This window comes from Micromys minutus, assembly GCF_963924665.1.
Source record: "Micromys minutus genome assembly, chromosome: 25".
NCBI lineage: Eukaryota > Metazoa > Chordata > Mammalia > Rodentia > Muridae > Micromys > Micromys minutus.
The window spans coordinates 44,670,027-44,692,235 of record NC_137960.1 but is presented as its reverse complement, the minus strand read 5'-3'; positions in this window follow the sequence as shown (position 1 = coordinate 44,692,235).

Sequence of the window (22,209 nt, the reverse complement as noted above, 5' to 3'; positions counted from 1 at the left end):
ATTATTAATTCCTTGGCTTATACCCAAAAGAATTTTCAACATCTAACAGGGACACATGCTCCACCATGTTCACAGCAGCCTTATTTATAATAGCCAGAAGTTGAAAAGAACCCAGATGTTTTTTAACACAGGAATGCATACAAAAATTATGGCATATTTACACAATAGAGCACTACTCAGCTATTAAAAACAATGACTTAATGAAATTCCTAGGCAAATGAATGGAACTGGAAGCTATCATCCTGACTGAAGTGACTCACAAAAGAATACTTATGGTATATACTCACTGATAAGCAGATACTAGCCTAAAAATGCTTGGACTACCCATGAAACAATTCACAGAAGTTACAAAGCTCAAAATGAAGTAAGACCAAAAGGTAGATGTCTCAGTTTTTTTTAAAAGAGATCAAAACACTCATGGGAGAAATAAAGGAAAAATTAGAGGAACAGGAATTGGAGAAAAGACAATACAGAGACTGCTTTACCTACTGATCCATCCCATATGCAGTCACTAAACCCACTCATTATTGCTGATGCTAAGTAGTCCTTACTCACAGGAACCTGATATGGATGACTCCTCAGAGGCTTTTCCAGAGCCATACTGATTCAGAAGATGCAGCTAACCATAGGACTGAAGACAGATGGGGACCCCAATGAAGTAACTAGAGAAAGGACTAGATGAGCTGAAAGGTTTTACAACCCCATGGAAAGAAGAAAATTATTAACTCTCCAAATGCACCACAGTTCCCAGAGACTAAAACACCAACTAGTCTGCATTGAGGGACCCATGTCCCTATGCAGCAAAGGATAGCATTCTCTGACTCAGTGATAGGAGAGGCCTTTGGTCTAGTGCAGGCTTGTTTTCTCTGTTTAGAGGAAAGCTGAGGCACTAAGATGGGAAAGGGTGGTGTGGAAAGGGAGCACCTTCATTGAAGCAAGCAGAGAGGGATGAGTTACGGAAGTGGGAGGGAGGGAATAACATTTGAAAAGTAAATACAGAGAATACCTAATAAAATGAAAAAAAAATGAAATTATTTCAACAAAATAATAAAGGAAATCACAGTCAGTGGTAAAAAAAATAATAAAGACACTAGAAGTTTCCACTTTATTCCTCTTTATAAAATGTCCTGTATATTTAGTATTTTACTTTATTTCTTCTTAAATGTGTTTTAAAAGGCATAGATGAATGTAAAAGCATGTATGGGCATAAATAAAAATATTTATCAAGTATAATATAATATAAATTATAAATATTGAAGAATTTTCAATGGTTAATAATAATAATAATAATAATAATAATAATAATAATAATAATAATAATAATAATAATATCACTGCAGCTCAGATGTTCTCTGGGTAATGCAGCAGCAACTAAGTAGATAATCTTGATAACAAGAGTGAAGCCAAGCAAGGCAAAGTCACAGGTTCTTCTTCCTTATATGTTATATGGCTATCACCAGATCCTCTGGGTCTTCACTAGTCATAAAAACCCTTTACAGGGATGTCCAGTGTCTTCATATTTAATTATATATTCAGATACACTTCAGTTAAAAATTAAAATGAATTATTATGCTAACCTTTGCTGTTATATCCACAAGTAATTAAATAAAATTTGTACTTAAGTCTGCTAGAACATTTCAATACCTGTTAATCTTTTATCATTTAAAGAAACCAAAACATTGCCCATGCCTTCCAAAAAAAAAAAAAAAAAAAAAAAAAAAACTTTTTTAAAGACATGTGATGTTTGCTGCTACTGAAACTTTCAAAGGATGGCTAGTCACTCACTCAGGAATTTTAATAGAAGGCCAGAGAATGCCATGTCCTATAGAAGGAGTCCATGACCCTGGATAATCTGTAATCTGAATCCTGGGAACCTGAGAAATAGAGATGTTGTACACACAAGAATGTTGGAACACCGACCAAGATTAGGTCTGAACCCAGATTCTAATTCTTTCACTCTTCATCTATGACTTCTATTGGCCAACTCCATGCTATCTCTGTACCTGTGAAACAGAAATCACTCAAACCAAAGTGTCACCAGCAGCTGTTATATCACAGTTAGAAGCTGACCTAAAATTGAAGTTCTTTCTTCAAAACATTCTTCACTTTGTTATGTATCTAAGCACTCATTAAATATTTACATTGAATGATGATTTCTCCAAAATACTCAACAGAGGGGAGATACAATCTGTGAAGTCCAATAAAAAGGCATGGTCCCCAGGTGAGAGATGGGGTGATCCATGCATCTCAAATTTTTTAACAGAAACATTTCTGTCCAAGGAAAGACAGGGATAAAAAGAAATGTAAAAGAAACTAAATTAAAAGCAACTCAAAGACCACACCACCTAGGGATCCATCCCATCTTCACACATCAAACCCCCACACTATTGCTGATGAGAATAAGTGCATGCCTACTAGTATGACTTTTCCTTGAGATGTCTACCAGCACTTGTCCAATACAGATTCAGATACTCACAGTCAACCATTAGACTAAGGCCAGGGATGCCAATGGAAGAGCCAGAGGAAAGACTGAAGGGGTGAAAGAGAATCCCAAGTCCAAAGAAAGAACAATATTAACTAACTGGACTGCTCAGAGCTTCCAGGGACTAAATCACTAACCACAGAATATACATGGAGAGATCCTTGTCTCCAGATACATATGTAGCAGAGGATGGCCTTTCTGACATCAACGGGAGGCGTGTCCCTTGGTCCTGTGGAGGTTTGATGCTCCAGTGTAGGGAGATGCTAGAACTGTGAGACCTGAGTGGGTAAATGGGTAGAGGAGTACCCTCATCGAGGTAAATTTGGGAGAGGAGATAGAAGATGTGATTGAGTGGTGGTGGAGGTGTAACTCTGAACTTTTAAATGAAAATAAATAAAACAATAAATAAAAAAGAAGAGAAAACACAATAACAGAAAACAAGAATTAAATTGTCTTTTAATTCCCCTTAGAAGAAGTGAAAATCATTTTTCTAATAAACTTATTTCTCCAAAACTGACATTAATAGGCATGGTGATGATATCCGTGGCCTGGATGACGGAGAACTCCAGAATATAGGGTTTTGTAAACATGAATCTTGTGCTTTGCTTCATGCAGATTAACTTTAGATTTTTCACTTGAGAAAGAAAACATTACAGTTGTGCATGTCTCATGGGAAAAAATTTGTTGATTCACACTTGCTGGGCAAACAGCTGGTGTTACATGGCTCCCTGTGGTTAGGGAGGAACCTACCCTTCATTGGGAATCCTTGTAATTTGCCAACAATGTTTTACAAGTGAAAGCTTAATATTTGTACACAAATTGGTATCAGAGTTCAGGTCTATACCAAACTCTTTGTTTTCCCTTCAATTTCACACACTTAATAATTACATATCACATCTATACCCACATAGCAATGACTTTTATTTTGTCCCTTTAGATGCAGAAAAATAAAACATTATTTCTGACATATATATATATATATATGTGTGTGTGTGTGTGTGTGTGTGTGTGTGTGTGTGTGTGTGTGTGTATATGTATATATATATATATATATAATGTTTTCTGGTTTCTGGTATACTATGTCATTAAACAATTAGCACATTTCTTTATTCAATTATTATTTAGAGTCTACATATTGTGGGCCAGTAAATGTAGGATATACAAATTTAATGTTAAATAATTCATAAATTTTCTGATTTTGTTCTTATGAGAAGAAAAACAATATTTCCTAAATAAAATCTTAATATGTCTTCTAATTTTTCAGAAACTTAATTAGGAGTATAAAGTCTTATTATTATTTTTTCCAATAACTTTTTTGCTTTTACTTTTTTTTTTACTAGTCCACTGTTCATGTCTCTGTAGCATTGCAATATTTCTACTCTTTATGCAAGAATTCACAGAGAAAGTCAATTGTTAGCATAATACTATGTCCTCTTTAAATGAATAATATAGGTAATCTTCATTTTATTCTCTAATATTTTGGTTTTATAAATTCAAATGCAAAAAAACCCTTTTTTTATAAAATTGATGACTTTGTCTCTTGTGCTTTGCACCACAATAATTATTATTGCCAATATACCAGAAATTCAAATACATAGTTACTTATATATGTTCTTAATAACAATTTCCATTAGAGGTAATGTTAATAATTTTAGACAATTAAAAATTACTAAGACTATTCCAAATATATTAGAAGACCTAAATCACATGATGCTTTTATTAAACTAACTGTTTTTAGTTTGTTTTGTCTAGAGAGCCAATTAAAGCAGTTACCATGTTGGTTGCTGAAAGTAAGTAATTTCAAGAAATGATCCATGTAATGAATACTTAAAAAAAAATAGTGCACAAAACATCATGATTTTGGAAAATTGTAGTATAATGGCTGAATAGATACTCATCTAAAGAATCCAATGTGTTAATCTTTGCTTTGATACTTACTGAGGGATGCTGAATGAGCAATGCAATTTTATAAAATGAGGACCTAGATGAGGTTGAAGATGATGAAGATAAGAATGCCCACACACAGTACTCTTGGATGCCTAATCAAGAACTCAATGAGTATAAGCTCTACTGGTTATGATCCACAGTATGTTAAGTGAAATATTTCTTAATATTCCTGACTATGCTTTGGACAGCTAAGTAAATTTTAGATAAGTCCTTTCAGTGCATATATATTAAATTTGTTGTCATTTTTTGAGGTGTTGGCAGGAAGTATTCCTGTGAAAAATACAATTGTTAGAGGAACATATGTATTATAAATAATTACAACCTCTTTTTCTATCCATGAGAAGAAATGTAATCTAGTTTTAAAAATTGCAAACATAAGGCGGCTCGTACAGGCTGAGCAACTGTGACCTGGAACAGATCTTAGGAACTTCTGTTCCCACCCGGAGACGACTTCAGGATGCAGAGCGGAGCCTGGCCCAACTGCCAGAGGAAAGGCGGCTCGTACAGGCTGAGCAACTGGTGAGTGGGAGACCTAGGCTGCGGGGGAGCAGAGGGATCTCTGCGGAGTGCACACGGAAAGGGTACCCTCTGCCCTGACCTGCCCTGTCCTCCCTGATCCAGTGACTGGGAACAGATCTTAGGAACTTCTGTTCCCACCCGGAGACGACTTCAGGACACAGAGCAGAGCCTGGCCCAACAGCCAGCCGGAAAGGCGGCTTGTACAGGCTGAGCAACTGGTGAGTGGGAGACCTAGGCTGCTGGGGAGCAGAGGGATCTCTGCTGAGTGCACACAGAAAGGGCATCCCCTGCCCTGACCTGCCCTGTCCTCCCCGATCCAGGGACCGGGAACAGATCTTAGGAACTTCTGTTCCTACCCGGAGACGACTTCAGGACGCAGAGCGGAGCCTGGCCCAGCTGCCACCCAGAACCTGGGCTGCCTGGGAGTAGAGAGATCTCTGCGGAGTGCACACGGAAAGTGTACCAGGGACACAGACCAGATACAAGAGAAAGGCAAGAACATATCACTGACAACAAAATGGCAAGAGGAAAGAGAAAGAGTATATCCCAAGGAAACCAAGACAATCTAGCAACACCAGAACCCAGCTCTCCAATAGTAGCAAACATCGGAATTCCAAACACTCCAGAGAAAGAAGACACAGACCTGAAATCATGCCTCAAGACGCTGACAGAGTTACTTAAACAAGAAAGGGAGGAAAAGCAAAAAGATTCAGAAGCTTTTAAAGAAGAAACAAGAAAAACACTCAAAGAACTCAAAGAACGAGACGAAAACAGAACCAAAGAAATAAAGGAATGGAAGAGGAAAATTAAAACAGAAATTGACACAATAAAGAAAGCGCTAAAAGAGATAACCCTAGAGTCAGAACACCAAAAAAAGAAATCAGGAGTCACAGAAGCAAGCATTTCCAACAGATTACAAGAGATCGAGGAGAGAATCTCGGGGGCAGAATACAACATTGCAAACATAGACAAAACAGCCAGAGAAGATGCAAAAAACAAAAAGCTCCTAACCCAAAATGTCCAGGAAATCCAAGACACAATGAGAAGACCGAACCTAAGGATAATAGGAATAGAAGAGGGAGAAGAGTATCAACTAAGAGGCACAGTAAATATCTTCAACAAAATCATAGAAGAAAACTTCCCTACCCTCAAGAATGAGATGACCACGAGCATAAAAGAAGCCTTCAGAACTCCAAATAGGTTGGACCAAAAAAGAAATACCTCCCGACACATAATAGTAAAAACATCAAGTGCCCAAAGTAAAGAAAGAATACTAAAAGCAGTAAGGGAAAAAGGTCAGGTAACATATAAAGGCAGACCAATCAGACTCACACCCGATTTCTCAACAGAGACTATGAAAGCTAGAAGAGCCTGGACAGACATCATGCACTCCTTAAGAGAGCACAAGTGCCAGCCGAAGCTGCTATACCCAGCAAAACTATCAATCACCATCAATGGAGAGACAAAGATATTTCAAGACAAATCAAAATTCACACAATATCTGACCACAAACCCAGCACTACAACGAATTATAGGTGGAAAACCCAATACAAGGAGGGAAAATACAGCCTAGTAAAAACAAGAAAACTCCTAAACAAGAAAACTAAAAGAAGAAAAAAACACAGACACAACTCAACCCAAAGAAGCAAAAATGGCAGGAAACAGAAACAATTATTCCTTGATATCTATTAACATAAATGGTCTCAACTCCCCAATAAAGAGACATAGACTATCAGACTGGATACATAAACAAAATCCAGCCTTTTGCTGCATACAGGAAACTCATCTCAGAGACAGAGACAGACACTATCTCAGAGTAAAAGGGTGGGAAAAAAACTTCCAAGCAAACAGCTCCAAGAAGCAAGCTGGAGTGGCTATTCTAATATCGAATAAAGTAAATTTCCAACCAAAAGTTATCAAAAAAGATAAAGAAGGACACTTTTTACTCATTACCGGGAAATCTGTCAGGAGGAACTCTCAATCCTTAACATATATGCTCCAAATAAAAAATCACCCACATTCATAAAAGAAACTCTACTGAAGCTCAAAAAATACATTTCACCCCACACAATAATAGTGGGAGACTTTAATACCCCACTCTCACCAATGGACAGATCAGGGAAACAGAAACTGAACAAGGACACTGCAAAACTAGCAGAAACTTTGAACCAACTATAATTAATAGATATATACAGAACATACTATCCTAAAGTAAAAGAATAAACCTTCTTCTCACCACCCCATGGCACCTTCTCGAAAATTGACCACATAATTGGACATTGAACAAGCCTTCATCGATATAAGAAGATTGAAATACTCCCATGCATCCTCTCAGATCACCATGGTCTACGGCTGGTCTTTAACAACAACAAAGACAACAAAATGCCCACATACACATGGAAACTAAACAACGCTCTGTTATAGGATAGCAGGGTCAAAGAAGAAATAAAGAAAGAAATTAAGGACTTTCTAGAATTCAACGAAAATGATTACACAACATACCCAAACCTATGGGATGCAATGAAATCAGTATTGAGAGGAAAACTCATAGCCCTAAGTGCTTCCAAGAAGAAACTGGGGAGAGCTCACATCAGCAACCTGACAGCACAGCTAAAAGCCCTAGAACAAAAGGAAGCAGATATACCCAAAAGAGTAGACGGCAAGAAATAATCAAAATTAGGGCAGAAATAGACCAAATAGAAACAAAAAAAACCATTGAAAAAATCAACAAAACAAAGAGTTGGTTCTTTGAGAAAATCAACAAGATTTATAAACCCCTAGCCAGACTAACTAAAGGGCAAAGAGAGAGTATCCAAATTAACAAAATCAGAAAGGAAAGTGGTGACATAACAACTGAAACTAAGGAAATTCAAGAAATCATCAGATCCTATTACAAAAACTTATACTCCACAAAATTGGAAAACCTGGAGGAAATGAACAAATTCCTAGACAGATACAAGGTCCCAAAGTTTAACCAGGACCAAGTAAACCATCTAAATAACCCTATAACACCTAAAGAAATAGAAGAAGTCATCAAAAGCCTCCCAACCAAAAAAAGCCCAGGTCCAGACGGGTTCAGTGCAGAATTTTATCAGACATTTATTGGGGATATAACACCAATATTCGCCAACCTATTCCAAAAGATAGAATCAGATGGAATATTACCCAACTCATTTTTTGAGGCTACAATAACCCTCGTACCTAAGCCACACAAAGACCCTACAAGGAAAGAGAACTTCAGACCAATCTCACTTATGAACATTGATGCAAAAATACTCAACAAAATCCTTGCAAACCGAATTCAAGAACACATCAAAACCATCATTCATCATGACCAAGTAGGCTTCATCCCTGGGATGCAGGGATGGTTTAACAAAAGGAAATCCATCAATGTAATCCACCATATAAACAAACTTAAAGACCAAAATCACATGGTCATCTCACTAGACACTGAGAAAGCATTCAACAAAATCCAACACCCCTTCATGTTAAAAGTCCTGGAAAGAACAGGAATCCAAGGCCCATATTTAAACATAATAAAAGCAATATACAGCAAACCAACAGCCAACATCAAACTTAATGGCGAGAAACTTGAAGCAATCCCACTAAAATCAGGGACTCGACAAGGCTGCCCACTCTCTCCCTACCTATTCAACATAGTACTGGAAGTCCTGGCTGGAGCAATTAGACAGCAAAAGGAGATCAATGGGATACAAATCAGAAAGGAAGAGATAAAAACATCACTCTTTGCCGATGACATGATAGTGTACTTGAGTGACCCCAAAAATTCCACCAGAGAACTCCTACAGCTGATAAACAAGTTCAGCAAAGTGGCCGGATACAGAATTAACTCAAACAAATCAGTAGCCTTCCTATACTCAAAGGACAAAAATGTGGAGAAAGAAATTAGGGAAAAGGTACCCTTCACAATCGTTACAAAAACTATGATATACCTTGGTGTGACTCTAACTAAGGAAGTGAAGGACCTTTATGACAAGAACTTCAAACCTCTAAAGAAAGAAATTGAGGAGGATCTCAGAAAATGGAAAAATCTCCCATGCTCATGGATTGGAAAGATCAACATCTTAAAAATGGCCATCCTACCAAAAGCAATCTACAGATTCAATGCAATCCCCATCAAAATTCCAACCCAGTTCTTCATGGAATTGGAAAGATCAATGTGCAATTTCATATGGAATAACAAAAGACCTAGAATAGCGAAATCCATCCTCAACAACAAAAAAACGTCTGCGGGAATCACTATCCCTGACCTCAAGCTATATTACAAGGCAATTGTGCTGAAAACTGCATGGTACTGTTACAGAAATAGGCAAGTGGATCAATAGAATAAAATAGAAGATCCAGAAATGAGCCCTCATGTATATGGTCACCTGATTTTTGACAAAGGAGCAGTAAACATTCAATGGAAAAAGGACAGCCTTTTCAACAAATGGTGCTGGTCCAACTGGCACTCAATATGCAAAAGAATGAAAATAGACCTGTTCTTATCTCCTTGAACAAAGCTCAAGTGTAAGTGGATTAAAGATCTCCACATTAAACCAGATACACTGAAACTATTAGATGAGAAACTAGGGAAAACCTTAGAACACATAGGCACAGGAGAAAATTTCCTGAACAAAACACCAATGGCTCACGCTCTAAGGTCAAAGATTAACAAATGGGACTTAATGAGATTGCAAAGTTTCTGTAAGGCTAAGGACATCGTCAAGAAAACAAATGGCAACCAAGAGAATGGGAAAAGATCTTTACCAACACCACATCAGATAGAGGCCTAATATCCAAGGTGTACAAGGAACTCAAAAAGCTAGACACCAGAGAATCAAATAACCCTATTAAAAAATGGGGTACAGAGCTAAACAAATCATTTTCAGTTGAGGAACACCGAATGGCCGAGAAACATTTGAGGAAGTGCTGGACATCCTTAGCCATCAGGGAAATGCAAATCAAAACAACCCTAAGATTCCACCTCACACCAGTCAGATTGGCCAAGATCCAAAACTCAGATGACAGCAGATGCTGGCGAGGCTGCAGAGAAAGAGGAACACTTCTCCACTGTTGGTGGGGTTGCAAGCTAATACAACCACTCTGGAAATCTGTCTGGCGATACCTCAGAAAATTGGATATAGTACTACCTGAAGACCCAGCTATTCCACTTCTGGGCATATACCCCAGAGACACTTTAATACACAACAAAGATATATGCACCACAATGTTCATAGCGGCTCTATTTATGATAGCCAGAAGCTGGAAGGAACCCAGATGTCCTTCAGAAGACGAATGGATACAAAAATTGTGGTACATATACACAATGGAATACTACTCAGCCACCAGAAACAATGACTTAACAAAATTCTTAAGAAAATGTCTGCATCTAGAGAAGATCATCCTGAGTGAGATAACCCAGTCACAAAAAACAGACATAATATGCAGTCACTGATAGTGGGATGCTAACCCCAGAGGCTTGCACTCCCCCAGAAACAACTCACAGACTGTATGAAGTCCAAGAAATAAAGAAAACAAAAACTATACATATATTCACAAAACAAGAAGACTTTGACTATTTCCATGTTGCGTTTTGTTTTGCATGTACTTTACGCTTATTGCAACTAGTACGTTTTCAATGCATACTGTCAAGCCCTTGAAAAAAATCAAGTACTGACTAAAAAACATATTCACATGGTTTTATGTAAAATTTATTTTAATGTCTGAAAAAACAGTACTGACAAAAATATATAATTTTAAGCAAAAAATGTTTAAAATCTTTACATTTATCTTTGTTTTGCAAAATAAAGTCGTTTAAAAAATTGCAAACATTTTTTAGTCAATGCAGAAAATTGCTTTTAATAAAAAATATAAAAAGCTAGTGGTTATGCCCAGTTAAATCCTGCAAGTAAATTAAATTATAGTTAATTAATGTCCATTGCAAAAGAAAATCATCCTCAAGAGAGCTTTGGCATTTCTGAGGCTGGGCGAGTATTACTAGGCATAAGAACAGGATGTAAGATTTTAAGAGTTAACCAGTGTGTTAGGGTTTGATAATATAACTGAGTTTCTATAACTATACTAAGAGAGGTGATCAGGAGTGGACACATGAAAATGATGACAATTGCCTTGATCATGGAGAGATCATATATGGAAATGCTTGCAGGCATTTTATTTGTAGTAGAGAAATTGATCAGGATGGATAATATTGGCAGGTAGGTTAAGTAAAGTACTGGGAATCTCTTTTTAATTATAAGTTATCAATGAAGAAAACAAGGGTATTCACAGAAATTACTTGTTTTGTATATTTTTGTATATAGGGTGATACTATTTTCTGAGTCTTTTAAAATCAAGCTTTATCTAAACGACACACAGAACCAGTTATTGCTATAAAAAGGTAATGGACAATACAAGATCCAGCATTCCCATGTAAAATATATTTGAAATGTGAGAAGTTTTTGATTTTCAAGAAAACTAATCATTCTCTATTCCAAATATGTGTAAATTCAAGAATCAATCATTAAATATTGTTTTCTGTCCTCAATCAGGGAAGTTTACCCCAGAAGGTATAGTCAAATTTCCATGAAAGCTGGTGGATATTGGGGCATGTTTATCACTCCAGGAGTTCTTAAAGACACAGTACTATCCAAGCAAATTGGTTTTGAGCACAATCATTTTGCCTTTTAACTTCAGAGTCAAAAAACAAATACCTAAACCCTCTGAACTCACTTTTTCAAAACAGTGAGTTTCCCTTTATGAATGTGATATTGTAGTTTAAAATATAAATCAGAAATTCAAACATTTTTCTGTAAAACTTGACCACTTTTCTGTACATTGAAACACTATTCCCTGTAGCCATAATACTGAACAACTGAAGAAAATATGGTAAATACATATTGTTTATCTATGAAAGTGATAAAATCCCATCCTTTGTGATACTACTGCAACTTTTGGTCATGAAATTAAATGAAATAACCCAGGCACCCAAAAGACAAATCTGGCATGAGTTCAGTCACATGTAAAAGCTAACATCTGACATAGTAGAAATTCAAGGTAAAATGATATTTCTCATAAGTGGAAAAGTAGAAAGAAGGTAAACAAGAAAAAAGGTGAACTATGCTGTTACTTTGACAGATAGAAGCCCCATGGAATAAGGTGCACAGTAAGATAATTACATTTTTTCACATTTATATGCTGTGTGCATAAGCATCTGTGTGGGGAAGCAAGAGGTCCTGCCCCTCTCTTCTTCCTTCAACTTGAAGCTCACTGAGTCACCTGGACTGGCTTTCAGTGAGCTCCAGGGAGGCACCTGCCTCTGATGTTCGAATACTGAGCCTAGATTCATATACCATCACAAATTCTTCTTAACACGGGTGTTAATCACTCAAACTCAGCACATCATGCTTGTGTAACAGGCACTTTATCAACTGAGCCACTTCTTAAGTGCTTAGTGTTGACTATACTAAATGGAATTTACTCCAACGACAGAAAACAAAAACCACGATTTATAAACATCTTATCCTGAATGACAAATGTTTTAGAAAATATGTCAACCTTCATTTAAACGTTATGCAATGTATAATTGGAGATATTCCATAGACCCCTTTACATATACAAATTTTAGGGTTTGTATCAGTCAAAATACACAAGAAAAAGTTGCATATTCATAACTTGAAAGGACAATAGTACAGTCTCTAGTAGAATACATCAGGAATCATTTAGAGAAAAGAAAAGTGTTGATTATCTACATGTTAGTTAGGAGTGGAATCCTGGTATAATCTGTCTATAATGCCTGCTACTATATTGTGGAGAGCATTTTGACACCACTGGAAAGTTGGTGGCAGGGATTTTTTACATGACCATGGACAATCAGAAGCTGATCAAGATAGAAAGCTGACTCTGGTCCCATACTCAGGAAACTCGCCCAGATTAAGAACATTTGCATTTGCAGCTCAGGGCAGAACATTTACACCTGTAGCTCAGGACAGGTTCAGAGGATGCAGGTGTGGCAGTCTCTTTGTTTCTTAGGATTCCCTCTTGTCCCTGATCTTTCAGAAAGATGTTTATAAGATTTTTGATTGTTAACTTGTTCTTCCCTGTCTCAGAAATGGTGTTATCTTTCTTCATGTCATTAAAGTTGTTTAAAATAAGATCAAATAAAAACAGTTTTACTTCAGCCTCAAGACTAACCAAAATTGTGTTATAATTTTGACTATCATTTTTTTTTTTTTCTTTAAATTCTCATTCCTACCCTGGGGAACCTGTTGTTTGACTGAGCTCGATTCTGACACTGTATCAATTTGACCTTTTTTGAAACTCATTTACAACCTTGATTTACTGACTTGGGCTTTATTTGGTATTTACGCTTTTATTTTTATATTTTTTTCTGTTTCCCTTATTTGAATTGTTATTAAAGAAGGTATATACACGTCCTGTATGTTTTAAACATTTTTGTTCTCATCTTTTATTAGATACTCTGCTTACATTTAAGATGGTATCACTTTTACCTGACCCTCTCCCCTTCCCCCTCCCAATTTGTCTTCACAAAGTTTAACTTTCTCCTAATCACCCCGACCACCCCAGTCCTTTGGCATTCCACTATATTGGAAAAACATGCCCTCCTGGACGAAAAAATTCTTCTCACATTGATGCCAGACACTGATATCTTCAGCAACATATGCAACTAGATCAATAGGTCTCTCAAAGTGTGCACAAAATTTGATGTTTTATGCCATGGGAGTTTTGGAGGGTTTGGTTGGTTGATACTGTTTTGTTTTGTTTTGTTTTTTATCCCATGAGGTTGTAACCCCTTTCAGCTCCTTCACTCCTTTCTTTAGCAACTTCATTGGGGTCCCTGTGTTCAGTCTGACAGTTAGCTGCAAGCATGATCAGCTGTATCTACATGACTTTGACAGAGTCCCTGAGGAGGCGTCTCTTTCTGGTTCCTGCCAGTAAGTACTTCTTGGAATCAGCTATAGTGCTTGGATTTAGTGGCTGCATATATGGTGGATGACACGGTGAGACAGCCTCTGAATGATCTTTTCTTCAATCCCTGTTCCTTTATTTGATCTTCTATTTTCTCCCATGAGAGTTTTGTTCCTCCTTCTAAGAAGGACTGAGGCACCCCATTTTGTCCTTCTGTCTTTTTAAGCTTCATAATGCCTGTGAATTGTTTCTTGGGTGCTCAGAGCTTTCTGGGGATTATCAGTAAGTGCACACCATGTGTGTTATTTTGTGAGTGGGTTACCTCACTCAGGATGATAGTCTCTAGTTCCATCCATTTGCCTAAGAATTTCATGAAGTCATTGTTTCTAATAGCTGAGTAATAAGTACTCCATTGTGGAAATGTACCACATCTTCTGTATCAATTCCTCTGTTGAAGAATATCTGGGTTCTTTCCAGCTCCTTGCTATTATAAATGAGGCTGCTATGAACATAGTAAGCATGTGCCCTTGTTATATGTTGGGGCATCTTTAGGTTATATGGCGAGGAGGGGAATAGCTATCTTTTTAGGTAGTAGTATGTTCAATTTTCTGAGGAACTGACAGACAGTTTCCCAGAGTGGTTATACCAACTTACAACCCAATTACCAGTAGAAGAGTTTTCCTCTTTCTCCACATCCTTGCCAACATCTGTTGTCACCAGAGTTTTTGATCTTAGCCATTCTAACTGGTGTGAGGTAGAATCTCAGGGTTGATTAGATTTGCATTACCCTGATGACTACGGATATTGAGCATTTCTTTAGGTGCTTCTCAGCCATTCGATATTCCTCAGTTGAGAATTTTTTGTTTAGCCTTGTACCCCATGTTAAAATAGAATTATTTGATTCTCTAAAGTCTAACTTCCTGAGTTATTTGTATATATTAAATACCAGCCCTCTATCAGATGTAGGATTGGTAAAGACTCTTTCCCAATCTGTTGGCTGCTGTTTCATCTTCTTGACAGTGTTCTTAACCTTACAGAAGGTTTTCAATTTTATGAGGTCCAATTTCTCAATTCTTGATCTTAAAACATAAGCCATTGGTATTCTGTTCAGGAAAATTTCCCCTGTGCCTATGTGTTATAAGGTCTCTGCCAGTATCTCTTCTAATAGCTTCTGTGTACCAGGTTTTATGTGCAGGTAACTGATCCACTTGAACGTGAGTTTGTACAAGAAGATAAAAAAGGATTGATTTGTATTCTGCATGATCACTGTCAGTTGAACCAACACCATTTGTTGAAGAGGCTGTCCACTGAATGTTTTTAGCTCCTTTGTCAAAGATCAAGTGACCATAGGTGTGTGGGTTCATATCCGGGTCTTCAATTCTGTTCCATTGATCTATTTGCCTATCTCTGTACTGATATCATGCAGATTCTATCACGATTGCTTTGTAATAAAGCTTGAGGTCAGAGATAATGATTACTCCAGAAGTTCTTTTATTGTTGAGAATAGATTTCACTATTCTAGGTTTTTCAGTTAATCCAGGTGAATTTGCAAATTGTTCTTTCCAAGTCTATGAAGAATTGAGTTAGAATTTTGATGGGGATTGCATTGAATTTATAGATTGCTTTGGCAAGACGGCCATTTTTTTTTACAGTGTTGATCCTTTTAATCCATGAACATGGGGGATCTTTCCATCTTCTGATATCTACTTCAATTTCCTTCTTCAAAATCTTGAAGCTTTTGTAATACAGATCCTTCACTTGCTTGATTATTGTCATTCCAACGTACTTTATAGTCTTTGTGATTATTGTGAAGGGTCTTGATTTTATAATTTCTTTTTCAGCCTGTATGTTCTTTGAGAAGAGAAAGATAGTTGATTTGTTTAATTTTATATCCAGGTATTTGCTTTAGTTGTTTATTAGCTGTAAAAGTTCTCTCATGGAATTTTTGGGGTCATTTAACTGTACTATCATATCATCTTCAAATAATGATATTTTGACTTCTTCCTTTCCAATGTGTATCCCTTTGACTTCTCTTTGTTGTCTAAATGCTCTGGCCAGAACTTCCAGTAGTATATTGAATAGGTAGGGAGAGAATGGGCAGCCTTGTCTAGTCCCTGATTTTAATAGAATTATTTCAAGTTAATCTTAATTTAGTTTGATATTGGCTTCCAGCTTGCTGTATGTTGCTTTTACTGTGTTTAGGTATGTGCATTGGATACCTAGACTTTCCAAACTTTTATCATGAAGAGTTGCTAAATTTTGTCAAATGTTTTCTCAGCATCTAGTGAGAGGATCATGTATATATTTTTTTGAGTTTCTTTATATTATGGATAAGGTAATGGATTTACGTACATGGAACCATCCCTGCACTCCTAGGATAAAGTTTATATGATCATGGTGGATGATTGTTTTGATGTGTTCTTCGATTCGTTTTTCAAGAATTTTATTGAGTAATTTTGCACTGATGTTCATGAGGGAAATTTGTCTGAAGTTCTCTTTCTTTGTAGAGCCTTTGTGTGGTTTAGGTATGAGTGTAATTATAGCTTTGAAGAATGAGTTGCATAGTGTTCCTCTTGTCTATGTTTTGGAATAGTTTGGAGAGTATTGCTATTAGGTATTGGGTCTTCTATGAAAGTCTGATAGAATTAGGCACTAAACCTAGCTTTTCCTAAGCTTTTTTTTTTTTTTTTTTTTTTTTTTTTTGGGGGGGGGAGGCTTTTGATGACTTCTATTTTTTTAAGCATTATGGGACTGTTTGGCTGGTTTATCTGACTCTGATTTAAATTTGGTATTTGGTATCTGTCTATAAATTTGTTCATTTCCTCCAAATTTTCAAGTTTTTTTTAAGTATAGGCTTTTGTAATAGGATCTGATTATTACTTGAATTTGCCCAGTTTTTGTAGTTATGTCTCCCCTTTCATTTCTGATTTTGTTAATTTGAATACTATCTCTGAGCCCTCTAGTTAGTCTGGGTAAGAGTTTATGGATCTTATTTATTTTCTTAAAGAACCAGATCTTGGTTTTATTGATTTTTTCTGTTTATATATAGTTGATTTCTGCTCTGAGTTTTATTATTTCCTGCTGTATACTCTTGCATGAATCTGATTCTTTTTGTTCTAGAATTTTCACCTGTACTGTCAAGCTGCTAGTGTATGCTCTCTCCAGTTTCTTTTTGGAAGCACTCGGAGCTCTAAGTTTTCCTGTTAGTACTTCTTTCATTGCATCACATAAGTTTGGGTATGTTGTGTTTTAATTTTTGTTAAATTCTAAAAAATACTTAATCCTTTCTTGACCGTGTTTTCATTCAGTTTTCATTGTTTACCTTCCATGTGTATGTGGGCTTTTTGTTGTTTTGCTGTTATTAAAGACAACCTTAGTTCATGGTGATCTGATAGAATGCATGAGAGTATTTTGATCTTTTATCTGTTGATGCCTGTTTTGAGACTCTCTCAGTTTTGGAGAAAGTGTTGTGAGGTGCTGAGAATAAAGAATATTCTTTTGTTTTAGGATGAAAGGTTCTATAGATGTTTGTTAATTCCAATTGGTTCATAGCCTTCTCTAGTTCTACTGTGTCTCTATTCAGTTTCTGCTTCTATTATCTGTCCATTGATGAGAGTGGGGTGTGGAAGTCTTTCACTATTATTGTGTGTGGTGCAATGTATGTTTTGAGCTTTAGTAGGGTTTCTTTTATGAATGTGGGTGCTGTAGTGTTTGGAGCATATATGTTAAAAATTGAGAATTCATCTGGATAGATATTTCCTATAATGAAAAAAAAGTTTCTTTTCTTATCTTTTTGATAAATTTTCGTTGAAAATGTATTTTACCTGATATTACAGTGGCTGTTCCAGCTTATTTCCTGCGACTAATTGCTCGCAAGTTTTTTTTTTTTTTTTTTTTTTTTTTTTTTTTTTTTTTTTTTTTTTTTTTTTTTTTTTTTCCAGCCTTTTACTCTTAGTGCCTGTCTTTGGCTATGAGATGAGTTTTCTGTATGCAGTGAAATATTGTATCATGTTTAGGTATCCAGTCTAACAGTCTGTGTCTTTTTATTGGGGAATTAAGACATATTAAGGTTTAGTGATTGTTGTTTCCCATTATTTTTGTTGTTAGAGGAAAACTTATGTTTTTTGCTTTTCTTCCTTTGGTTTTCTTGAGTGACTAATTTTTTGCTTTTCCTTTGGTGTAGTTTCTTTCATTGTTTGAGACTTTCCAATCTGTTATTTTGTGTAGAGCTGGATTTGAGAACAGATATTGTGTAAATTTGCTTTTGTCCTGGAATATCTTGGTTTCTCCATCTATGGTAATTCAGAGTTTTGCTGGATATAGTAATTTAGGCTGGCATTTGTGTTCTCTTATGTTCTGTATGATGTCTGCCCAGAATCTTTTAGCTTTCATAGTCTCTGTTGAGAAGTCTGGTGATATTCTGACTGGTCTTCCTTTATATGTTACTTGTCCCTTTTTCCTTACAGCTTTTACAATTCTTTTTTGCTTTGAACATTCAATGTTCTGATTATTATGTGTTTGGAGGAGTTTCTCTTCTGGTCCAATCTATTTGGAGTTCTGTAGGCTTCCTGTATATTCATTGTCATCTCTTTCTTAAGTGTAGGCAAGTTTTCTTCTATGATTTTGTTTAGGATATTTACTGTGCCCTTTAGTTTTTAGTCTTTGCCCTCTTCTATACCTATTATCTTTAGGATTGTTCTTTTCATTTTGTTCTGGATATCCTGCATTTTTTGGGTTAGGAACAATTTTTTTTGGTTTCTGCATTTCTCTGACTGGTCTGTCAATGTTTTCTATGTTGTCTTCTGTCCCTGAGATCCTCTCTTCCATATAATTTAATCTGTTGGTGATGCTTGCCATCTATGATTCCAGATTTTTTTTTTTTTAGGTTTTCTATCCCCAGGGTTGTCTTTGTGTGTGTGTGTGTGTGTGTGTGTGTGTGTGTGTGTGTGTGTGTGTGTGTTTTATTGTTTCTATATCCCTTTTCAATTCCTTTATCTCTTTGGTTGTGTTTTCCTGTAGTTTTTGAGTGAGTTTTTTGTTTTCTCTTTAAGGGCTTCTTTTTGTTTATGTGTGCCCTCCTGTGGTTGTTTAAGGGAGATATCCACGCACTTCTCATAGATCATCATCCTCATAATGAAGCATGATTTCAAGTTTAGGTCTTGTTTTTCTGGTGTGTTTGGCAATCCACTACTTGCTGTGGTGGAAGAGTTGGGTTCTGATGTTACCAGATTGTCTTGGATTTCATTGATTAGGTTCTTTCACTTTTCTTTTGCAATCTTGTTATCTGTGAGTATAAGTGATCTTGTTTTCTCTGACTTGAACCTGTATCTTATGTGGGTCTAAGTGCCCTTGGGCTGAGAAAGGAGATTGCTTTTGAGACTTTGGCTCTTTGTAAGCAGGCAGTGAGTTCTGATGGCAATGGCTCAGTTCTCTCTTTGTGGGCTCAGGTGGGAGAGTTCTTGAGAGGCTGTCTGGGAGTTCAGGTGTCTGGGGGAAGGCTTTGAATCCTAATGTTGATCAATGAGCCCTCTCTGGGACAGAAAGGACCCTATCCCAGAGTGCTCAAGGCTATGTGCCCTCTGAGAGCTCCATGTGTTCCCTCTCGGGACAACCAGTAGGGTGTGCGGCTGTATCACTTTGGGCTCAGGTAAGAGTTTGCTTGCTATTTTATGGGCACATCCATCAGTGAGTGGTAGGTTCTGAGTCTTGATGGTGGTCACCTGGCTCTCTTTCTGTGCCAGAAAAGCCATTTTATATTTTTATTTCTACTCATATTTAAGTGTTTATAACCAGTAATTCAAAAAATACATTCTGTATCATGCAGCCTTTGTTCCTGAAACAAACTCTTTAGGAATCTCATTAAAACTTTTGCCAATTTTTCTAAGGAACCACTAGACTGATTTCTAGAGTGATTGTGCAATCTGACAATTGAGGAGTGTTCATGTTTGTCCACATCCTTGCCAGTATCTGCTGTCATCTGAGTTTTTGACTGGTGTGAGGTGGAATCTAAGGGTTATTTTGATCTGCATGTTCCTGTTGACTAAGAATGTAGAAATTAGTTTTTCTTTCTTTCTTTCTTTCTTTCTTTCTTTCTTTCTTTCTTTCTTTATGTCTGTCTTTCTTCTTCTTCTCATTCTTCTTTTTTTTTCTTCTCCTCTTCCTCCTCCTTCTTCTTCTCTTAAAAATGACAACATTTCATTGGACTGGCTTACACATTCAGAGATTCGGTCCATCATCATCAAGATGAGAGTAGGGCAGAATCAAGGCAGGGGAAATGCAGGATCTTCTCAGTCATTTGATATTCCTCAGTTGAGAATGTTTCTTTGTTTTGTTGTATTTCCCATTTTTATAGAGTAATTTGGTTCTTTGCATATTTTGGATGTTATTCCTCAATCAAATGTCATGTTTGTGAGGATCTTTTCCCAATCTGTGGATTGCTGTTTTGTCCTATTGATCACTGTCACCTTCACTTTACAGAAGCTTTTTAATTTTATGCAGTTCCATTTATTAATTGTTGATTTTGAGCATAAGCCATTGGTGTTCTGTTTAGTGAACTTTCCCTCATGCCAATGTGAGGTTCTTTCCCACTTTCTTTTTTATTAGGTTCATTATATCTAGTTTCATGTGGAGGTCCTTGATCCACTTAAACTTGAGCTTTATACAAGGCAATAAGAATGAATCAATTTGTGTAGTTCTACCTGCTGACTCCCAGTTGAACCAGCACCATTTGTTGAAAATGCTATCTGCTTTTCGACTAGATAGTTTTGACTCTTTTGTAAATTATTAAATGATTAAAGGTATGTGGGTTCATTTCTGGGTCTTCAGTTATATTCCACTGATCTATCTGTTTTTATGTACCAATATTAAGCATGTTGTATCACTATTGCTTTGTAGTCAGGAATAGTGATTCTCCCAGTTTTTTATTTTTTATTGTTGAGAATGGGCCTGAACATCCAGCTATATCACTCCTAGACATTTACTAACAAGATGCTCCAATATATAGCAAAAACATTATGCTATGCTCCACATAGCAGCATTATTTATAATAACCAGCAAATAGAAACAACCCAGATGTCCCTCAACAGATGAATGGATACAGAAAATGTGGTGTTTTTACACAATGTAATACTACTCATCTATTAAAAACAATGACTTCATGAAATCAGGCAAATGAATAGAACTTGAAAGTATCATCCTGAGTGAGTTAACACAGTCACAAAAGAACACACATGGTACATGCTCACTGATAAATAGATATTAGCCAAAAAGAACCTTGGAATATCCATGAACTCACAGAACATATGAAACCCAAGAAGAAAGAAGATCACACCACAGTGTGAATGCTATGATCCTACTCACAAGAGGGAAGAAAATCTCCTAGAAGTAGAGTGATCTGGGGATATGAGAGGGTGAGAGGAAGGAGAGGGTGAAAGTGTAGCCAGTTCATATATGGAAGAAGATGAAAAAGAAGTGACAGAAATTTGAAAGTATGTGTGTAGTATTGTGTGTGTGGGGGGGGGGGTTGATGTCTTTATGCAGGTGAGGTTAGGCTCAAAATAAGGCAAGGCCTGTGATTGGGCTGTGAAAGAGAAAGGTGGGTGCAAAGTTTTTGAGAGGCAGGAGAGATAGGAGAAGAAAGGAGAAGAAACCAAGTTAGAGGGACAACCTGGATATGAGTGACTTTAATAGCCACAGATAACTATAAATATCTTATAGAAATGTATTATTACAGGACAATATGTCTTATCTAAATGGGTAGTTTATATCAATATCAATTGGCTCTGAGTTTATTGTGTGAAAATTTTATGGGGTGAGAATTTACTGATATAAAACTGATTGATAAATTACAAGCCTCTGGATTTTAGATTTTACAGGGTTACTAAGAATTTTGACTATATCCACAGGGAGCAGATGCTGGGAATATGAGCAAAGTCTGCAGCAAGAGAGCCATGAGATTGGCGGCCACTGCATGTGGCTAGACATGGAGACAGAGAAGATGGGAGACAGAAAGTGGCCAGCAGTTGTATGACAGGGTAACCATTTAAATTATAAATTGAATGAGTGTACTGGGAAGAAATCAATCAGGATTGTGATACAGGGGAATGTGAAACAGCCTCTCACACAGCACTCTATTGTTATCTGGTCCTGCGATAGAAATAATAAAAGTAACTTAGATCTTTGAATTGTGGTGCCTAAGTGTTTTGTGTCATATACTGAGGTGCATGTTACAGAGTTGTTACTAATATGAAAAAAAAAACAGCTCTCTTATGATTCATCTATAGCAATAAAATAATTGCTATAAAATATTTCTTAAGATTCTTTATTATATAGAC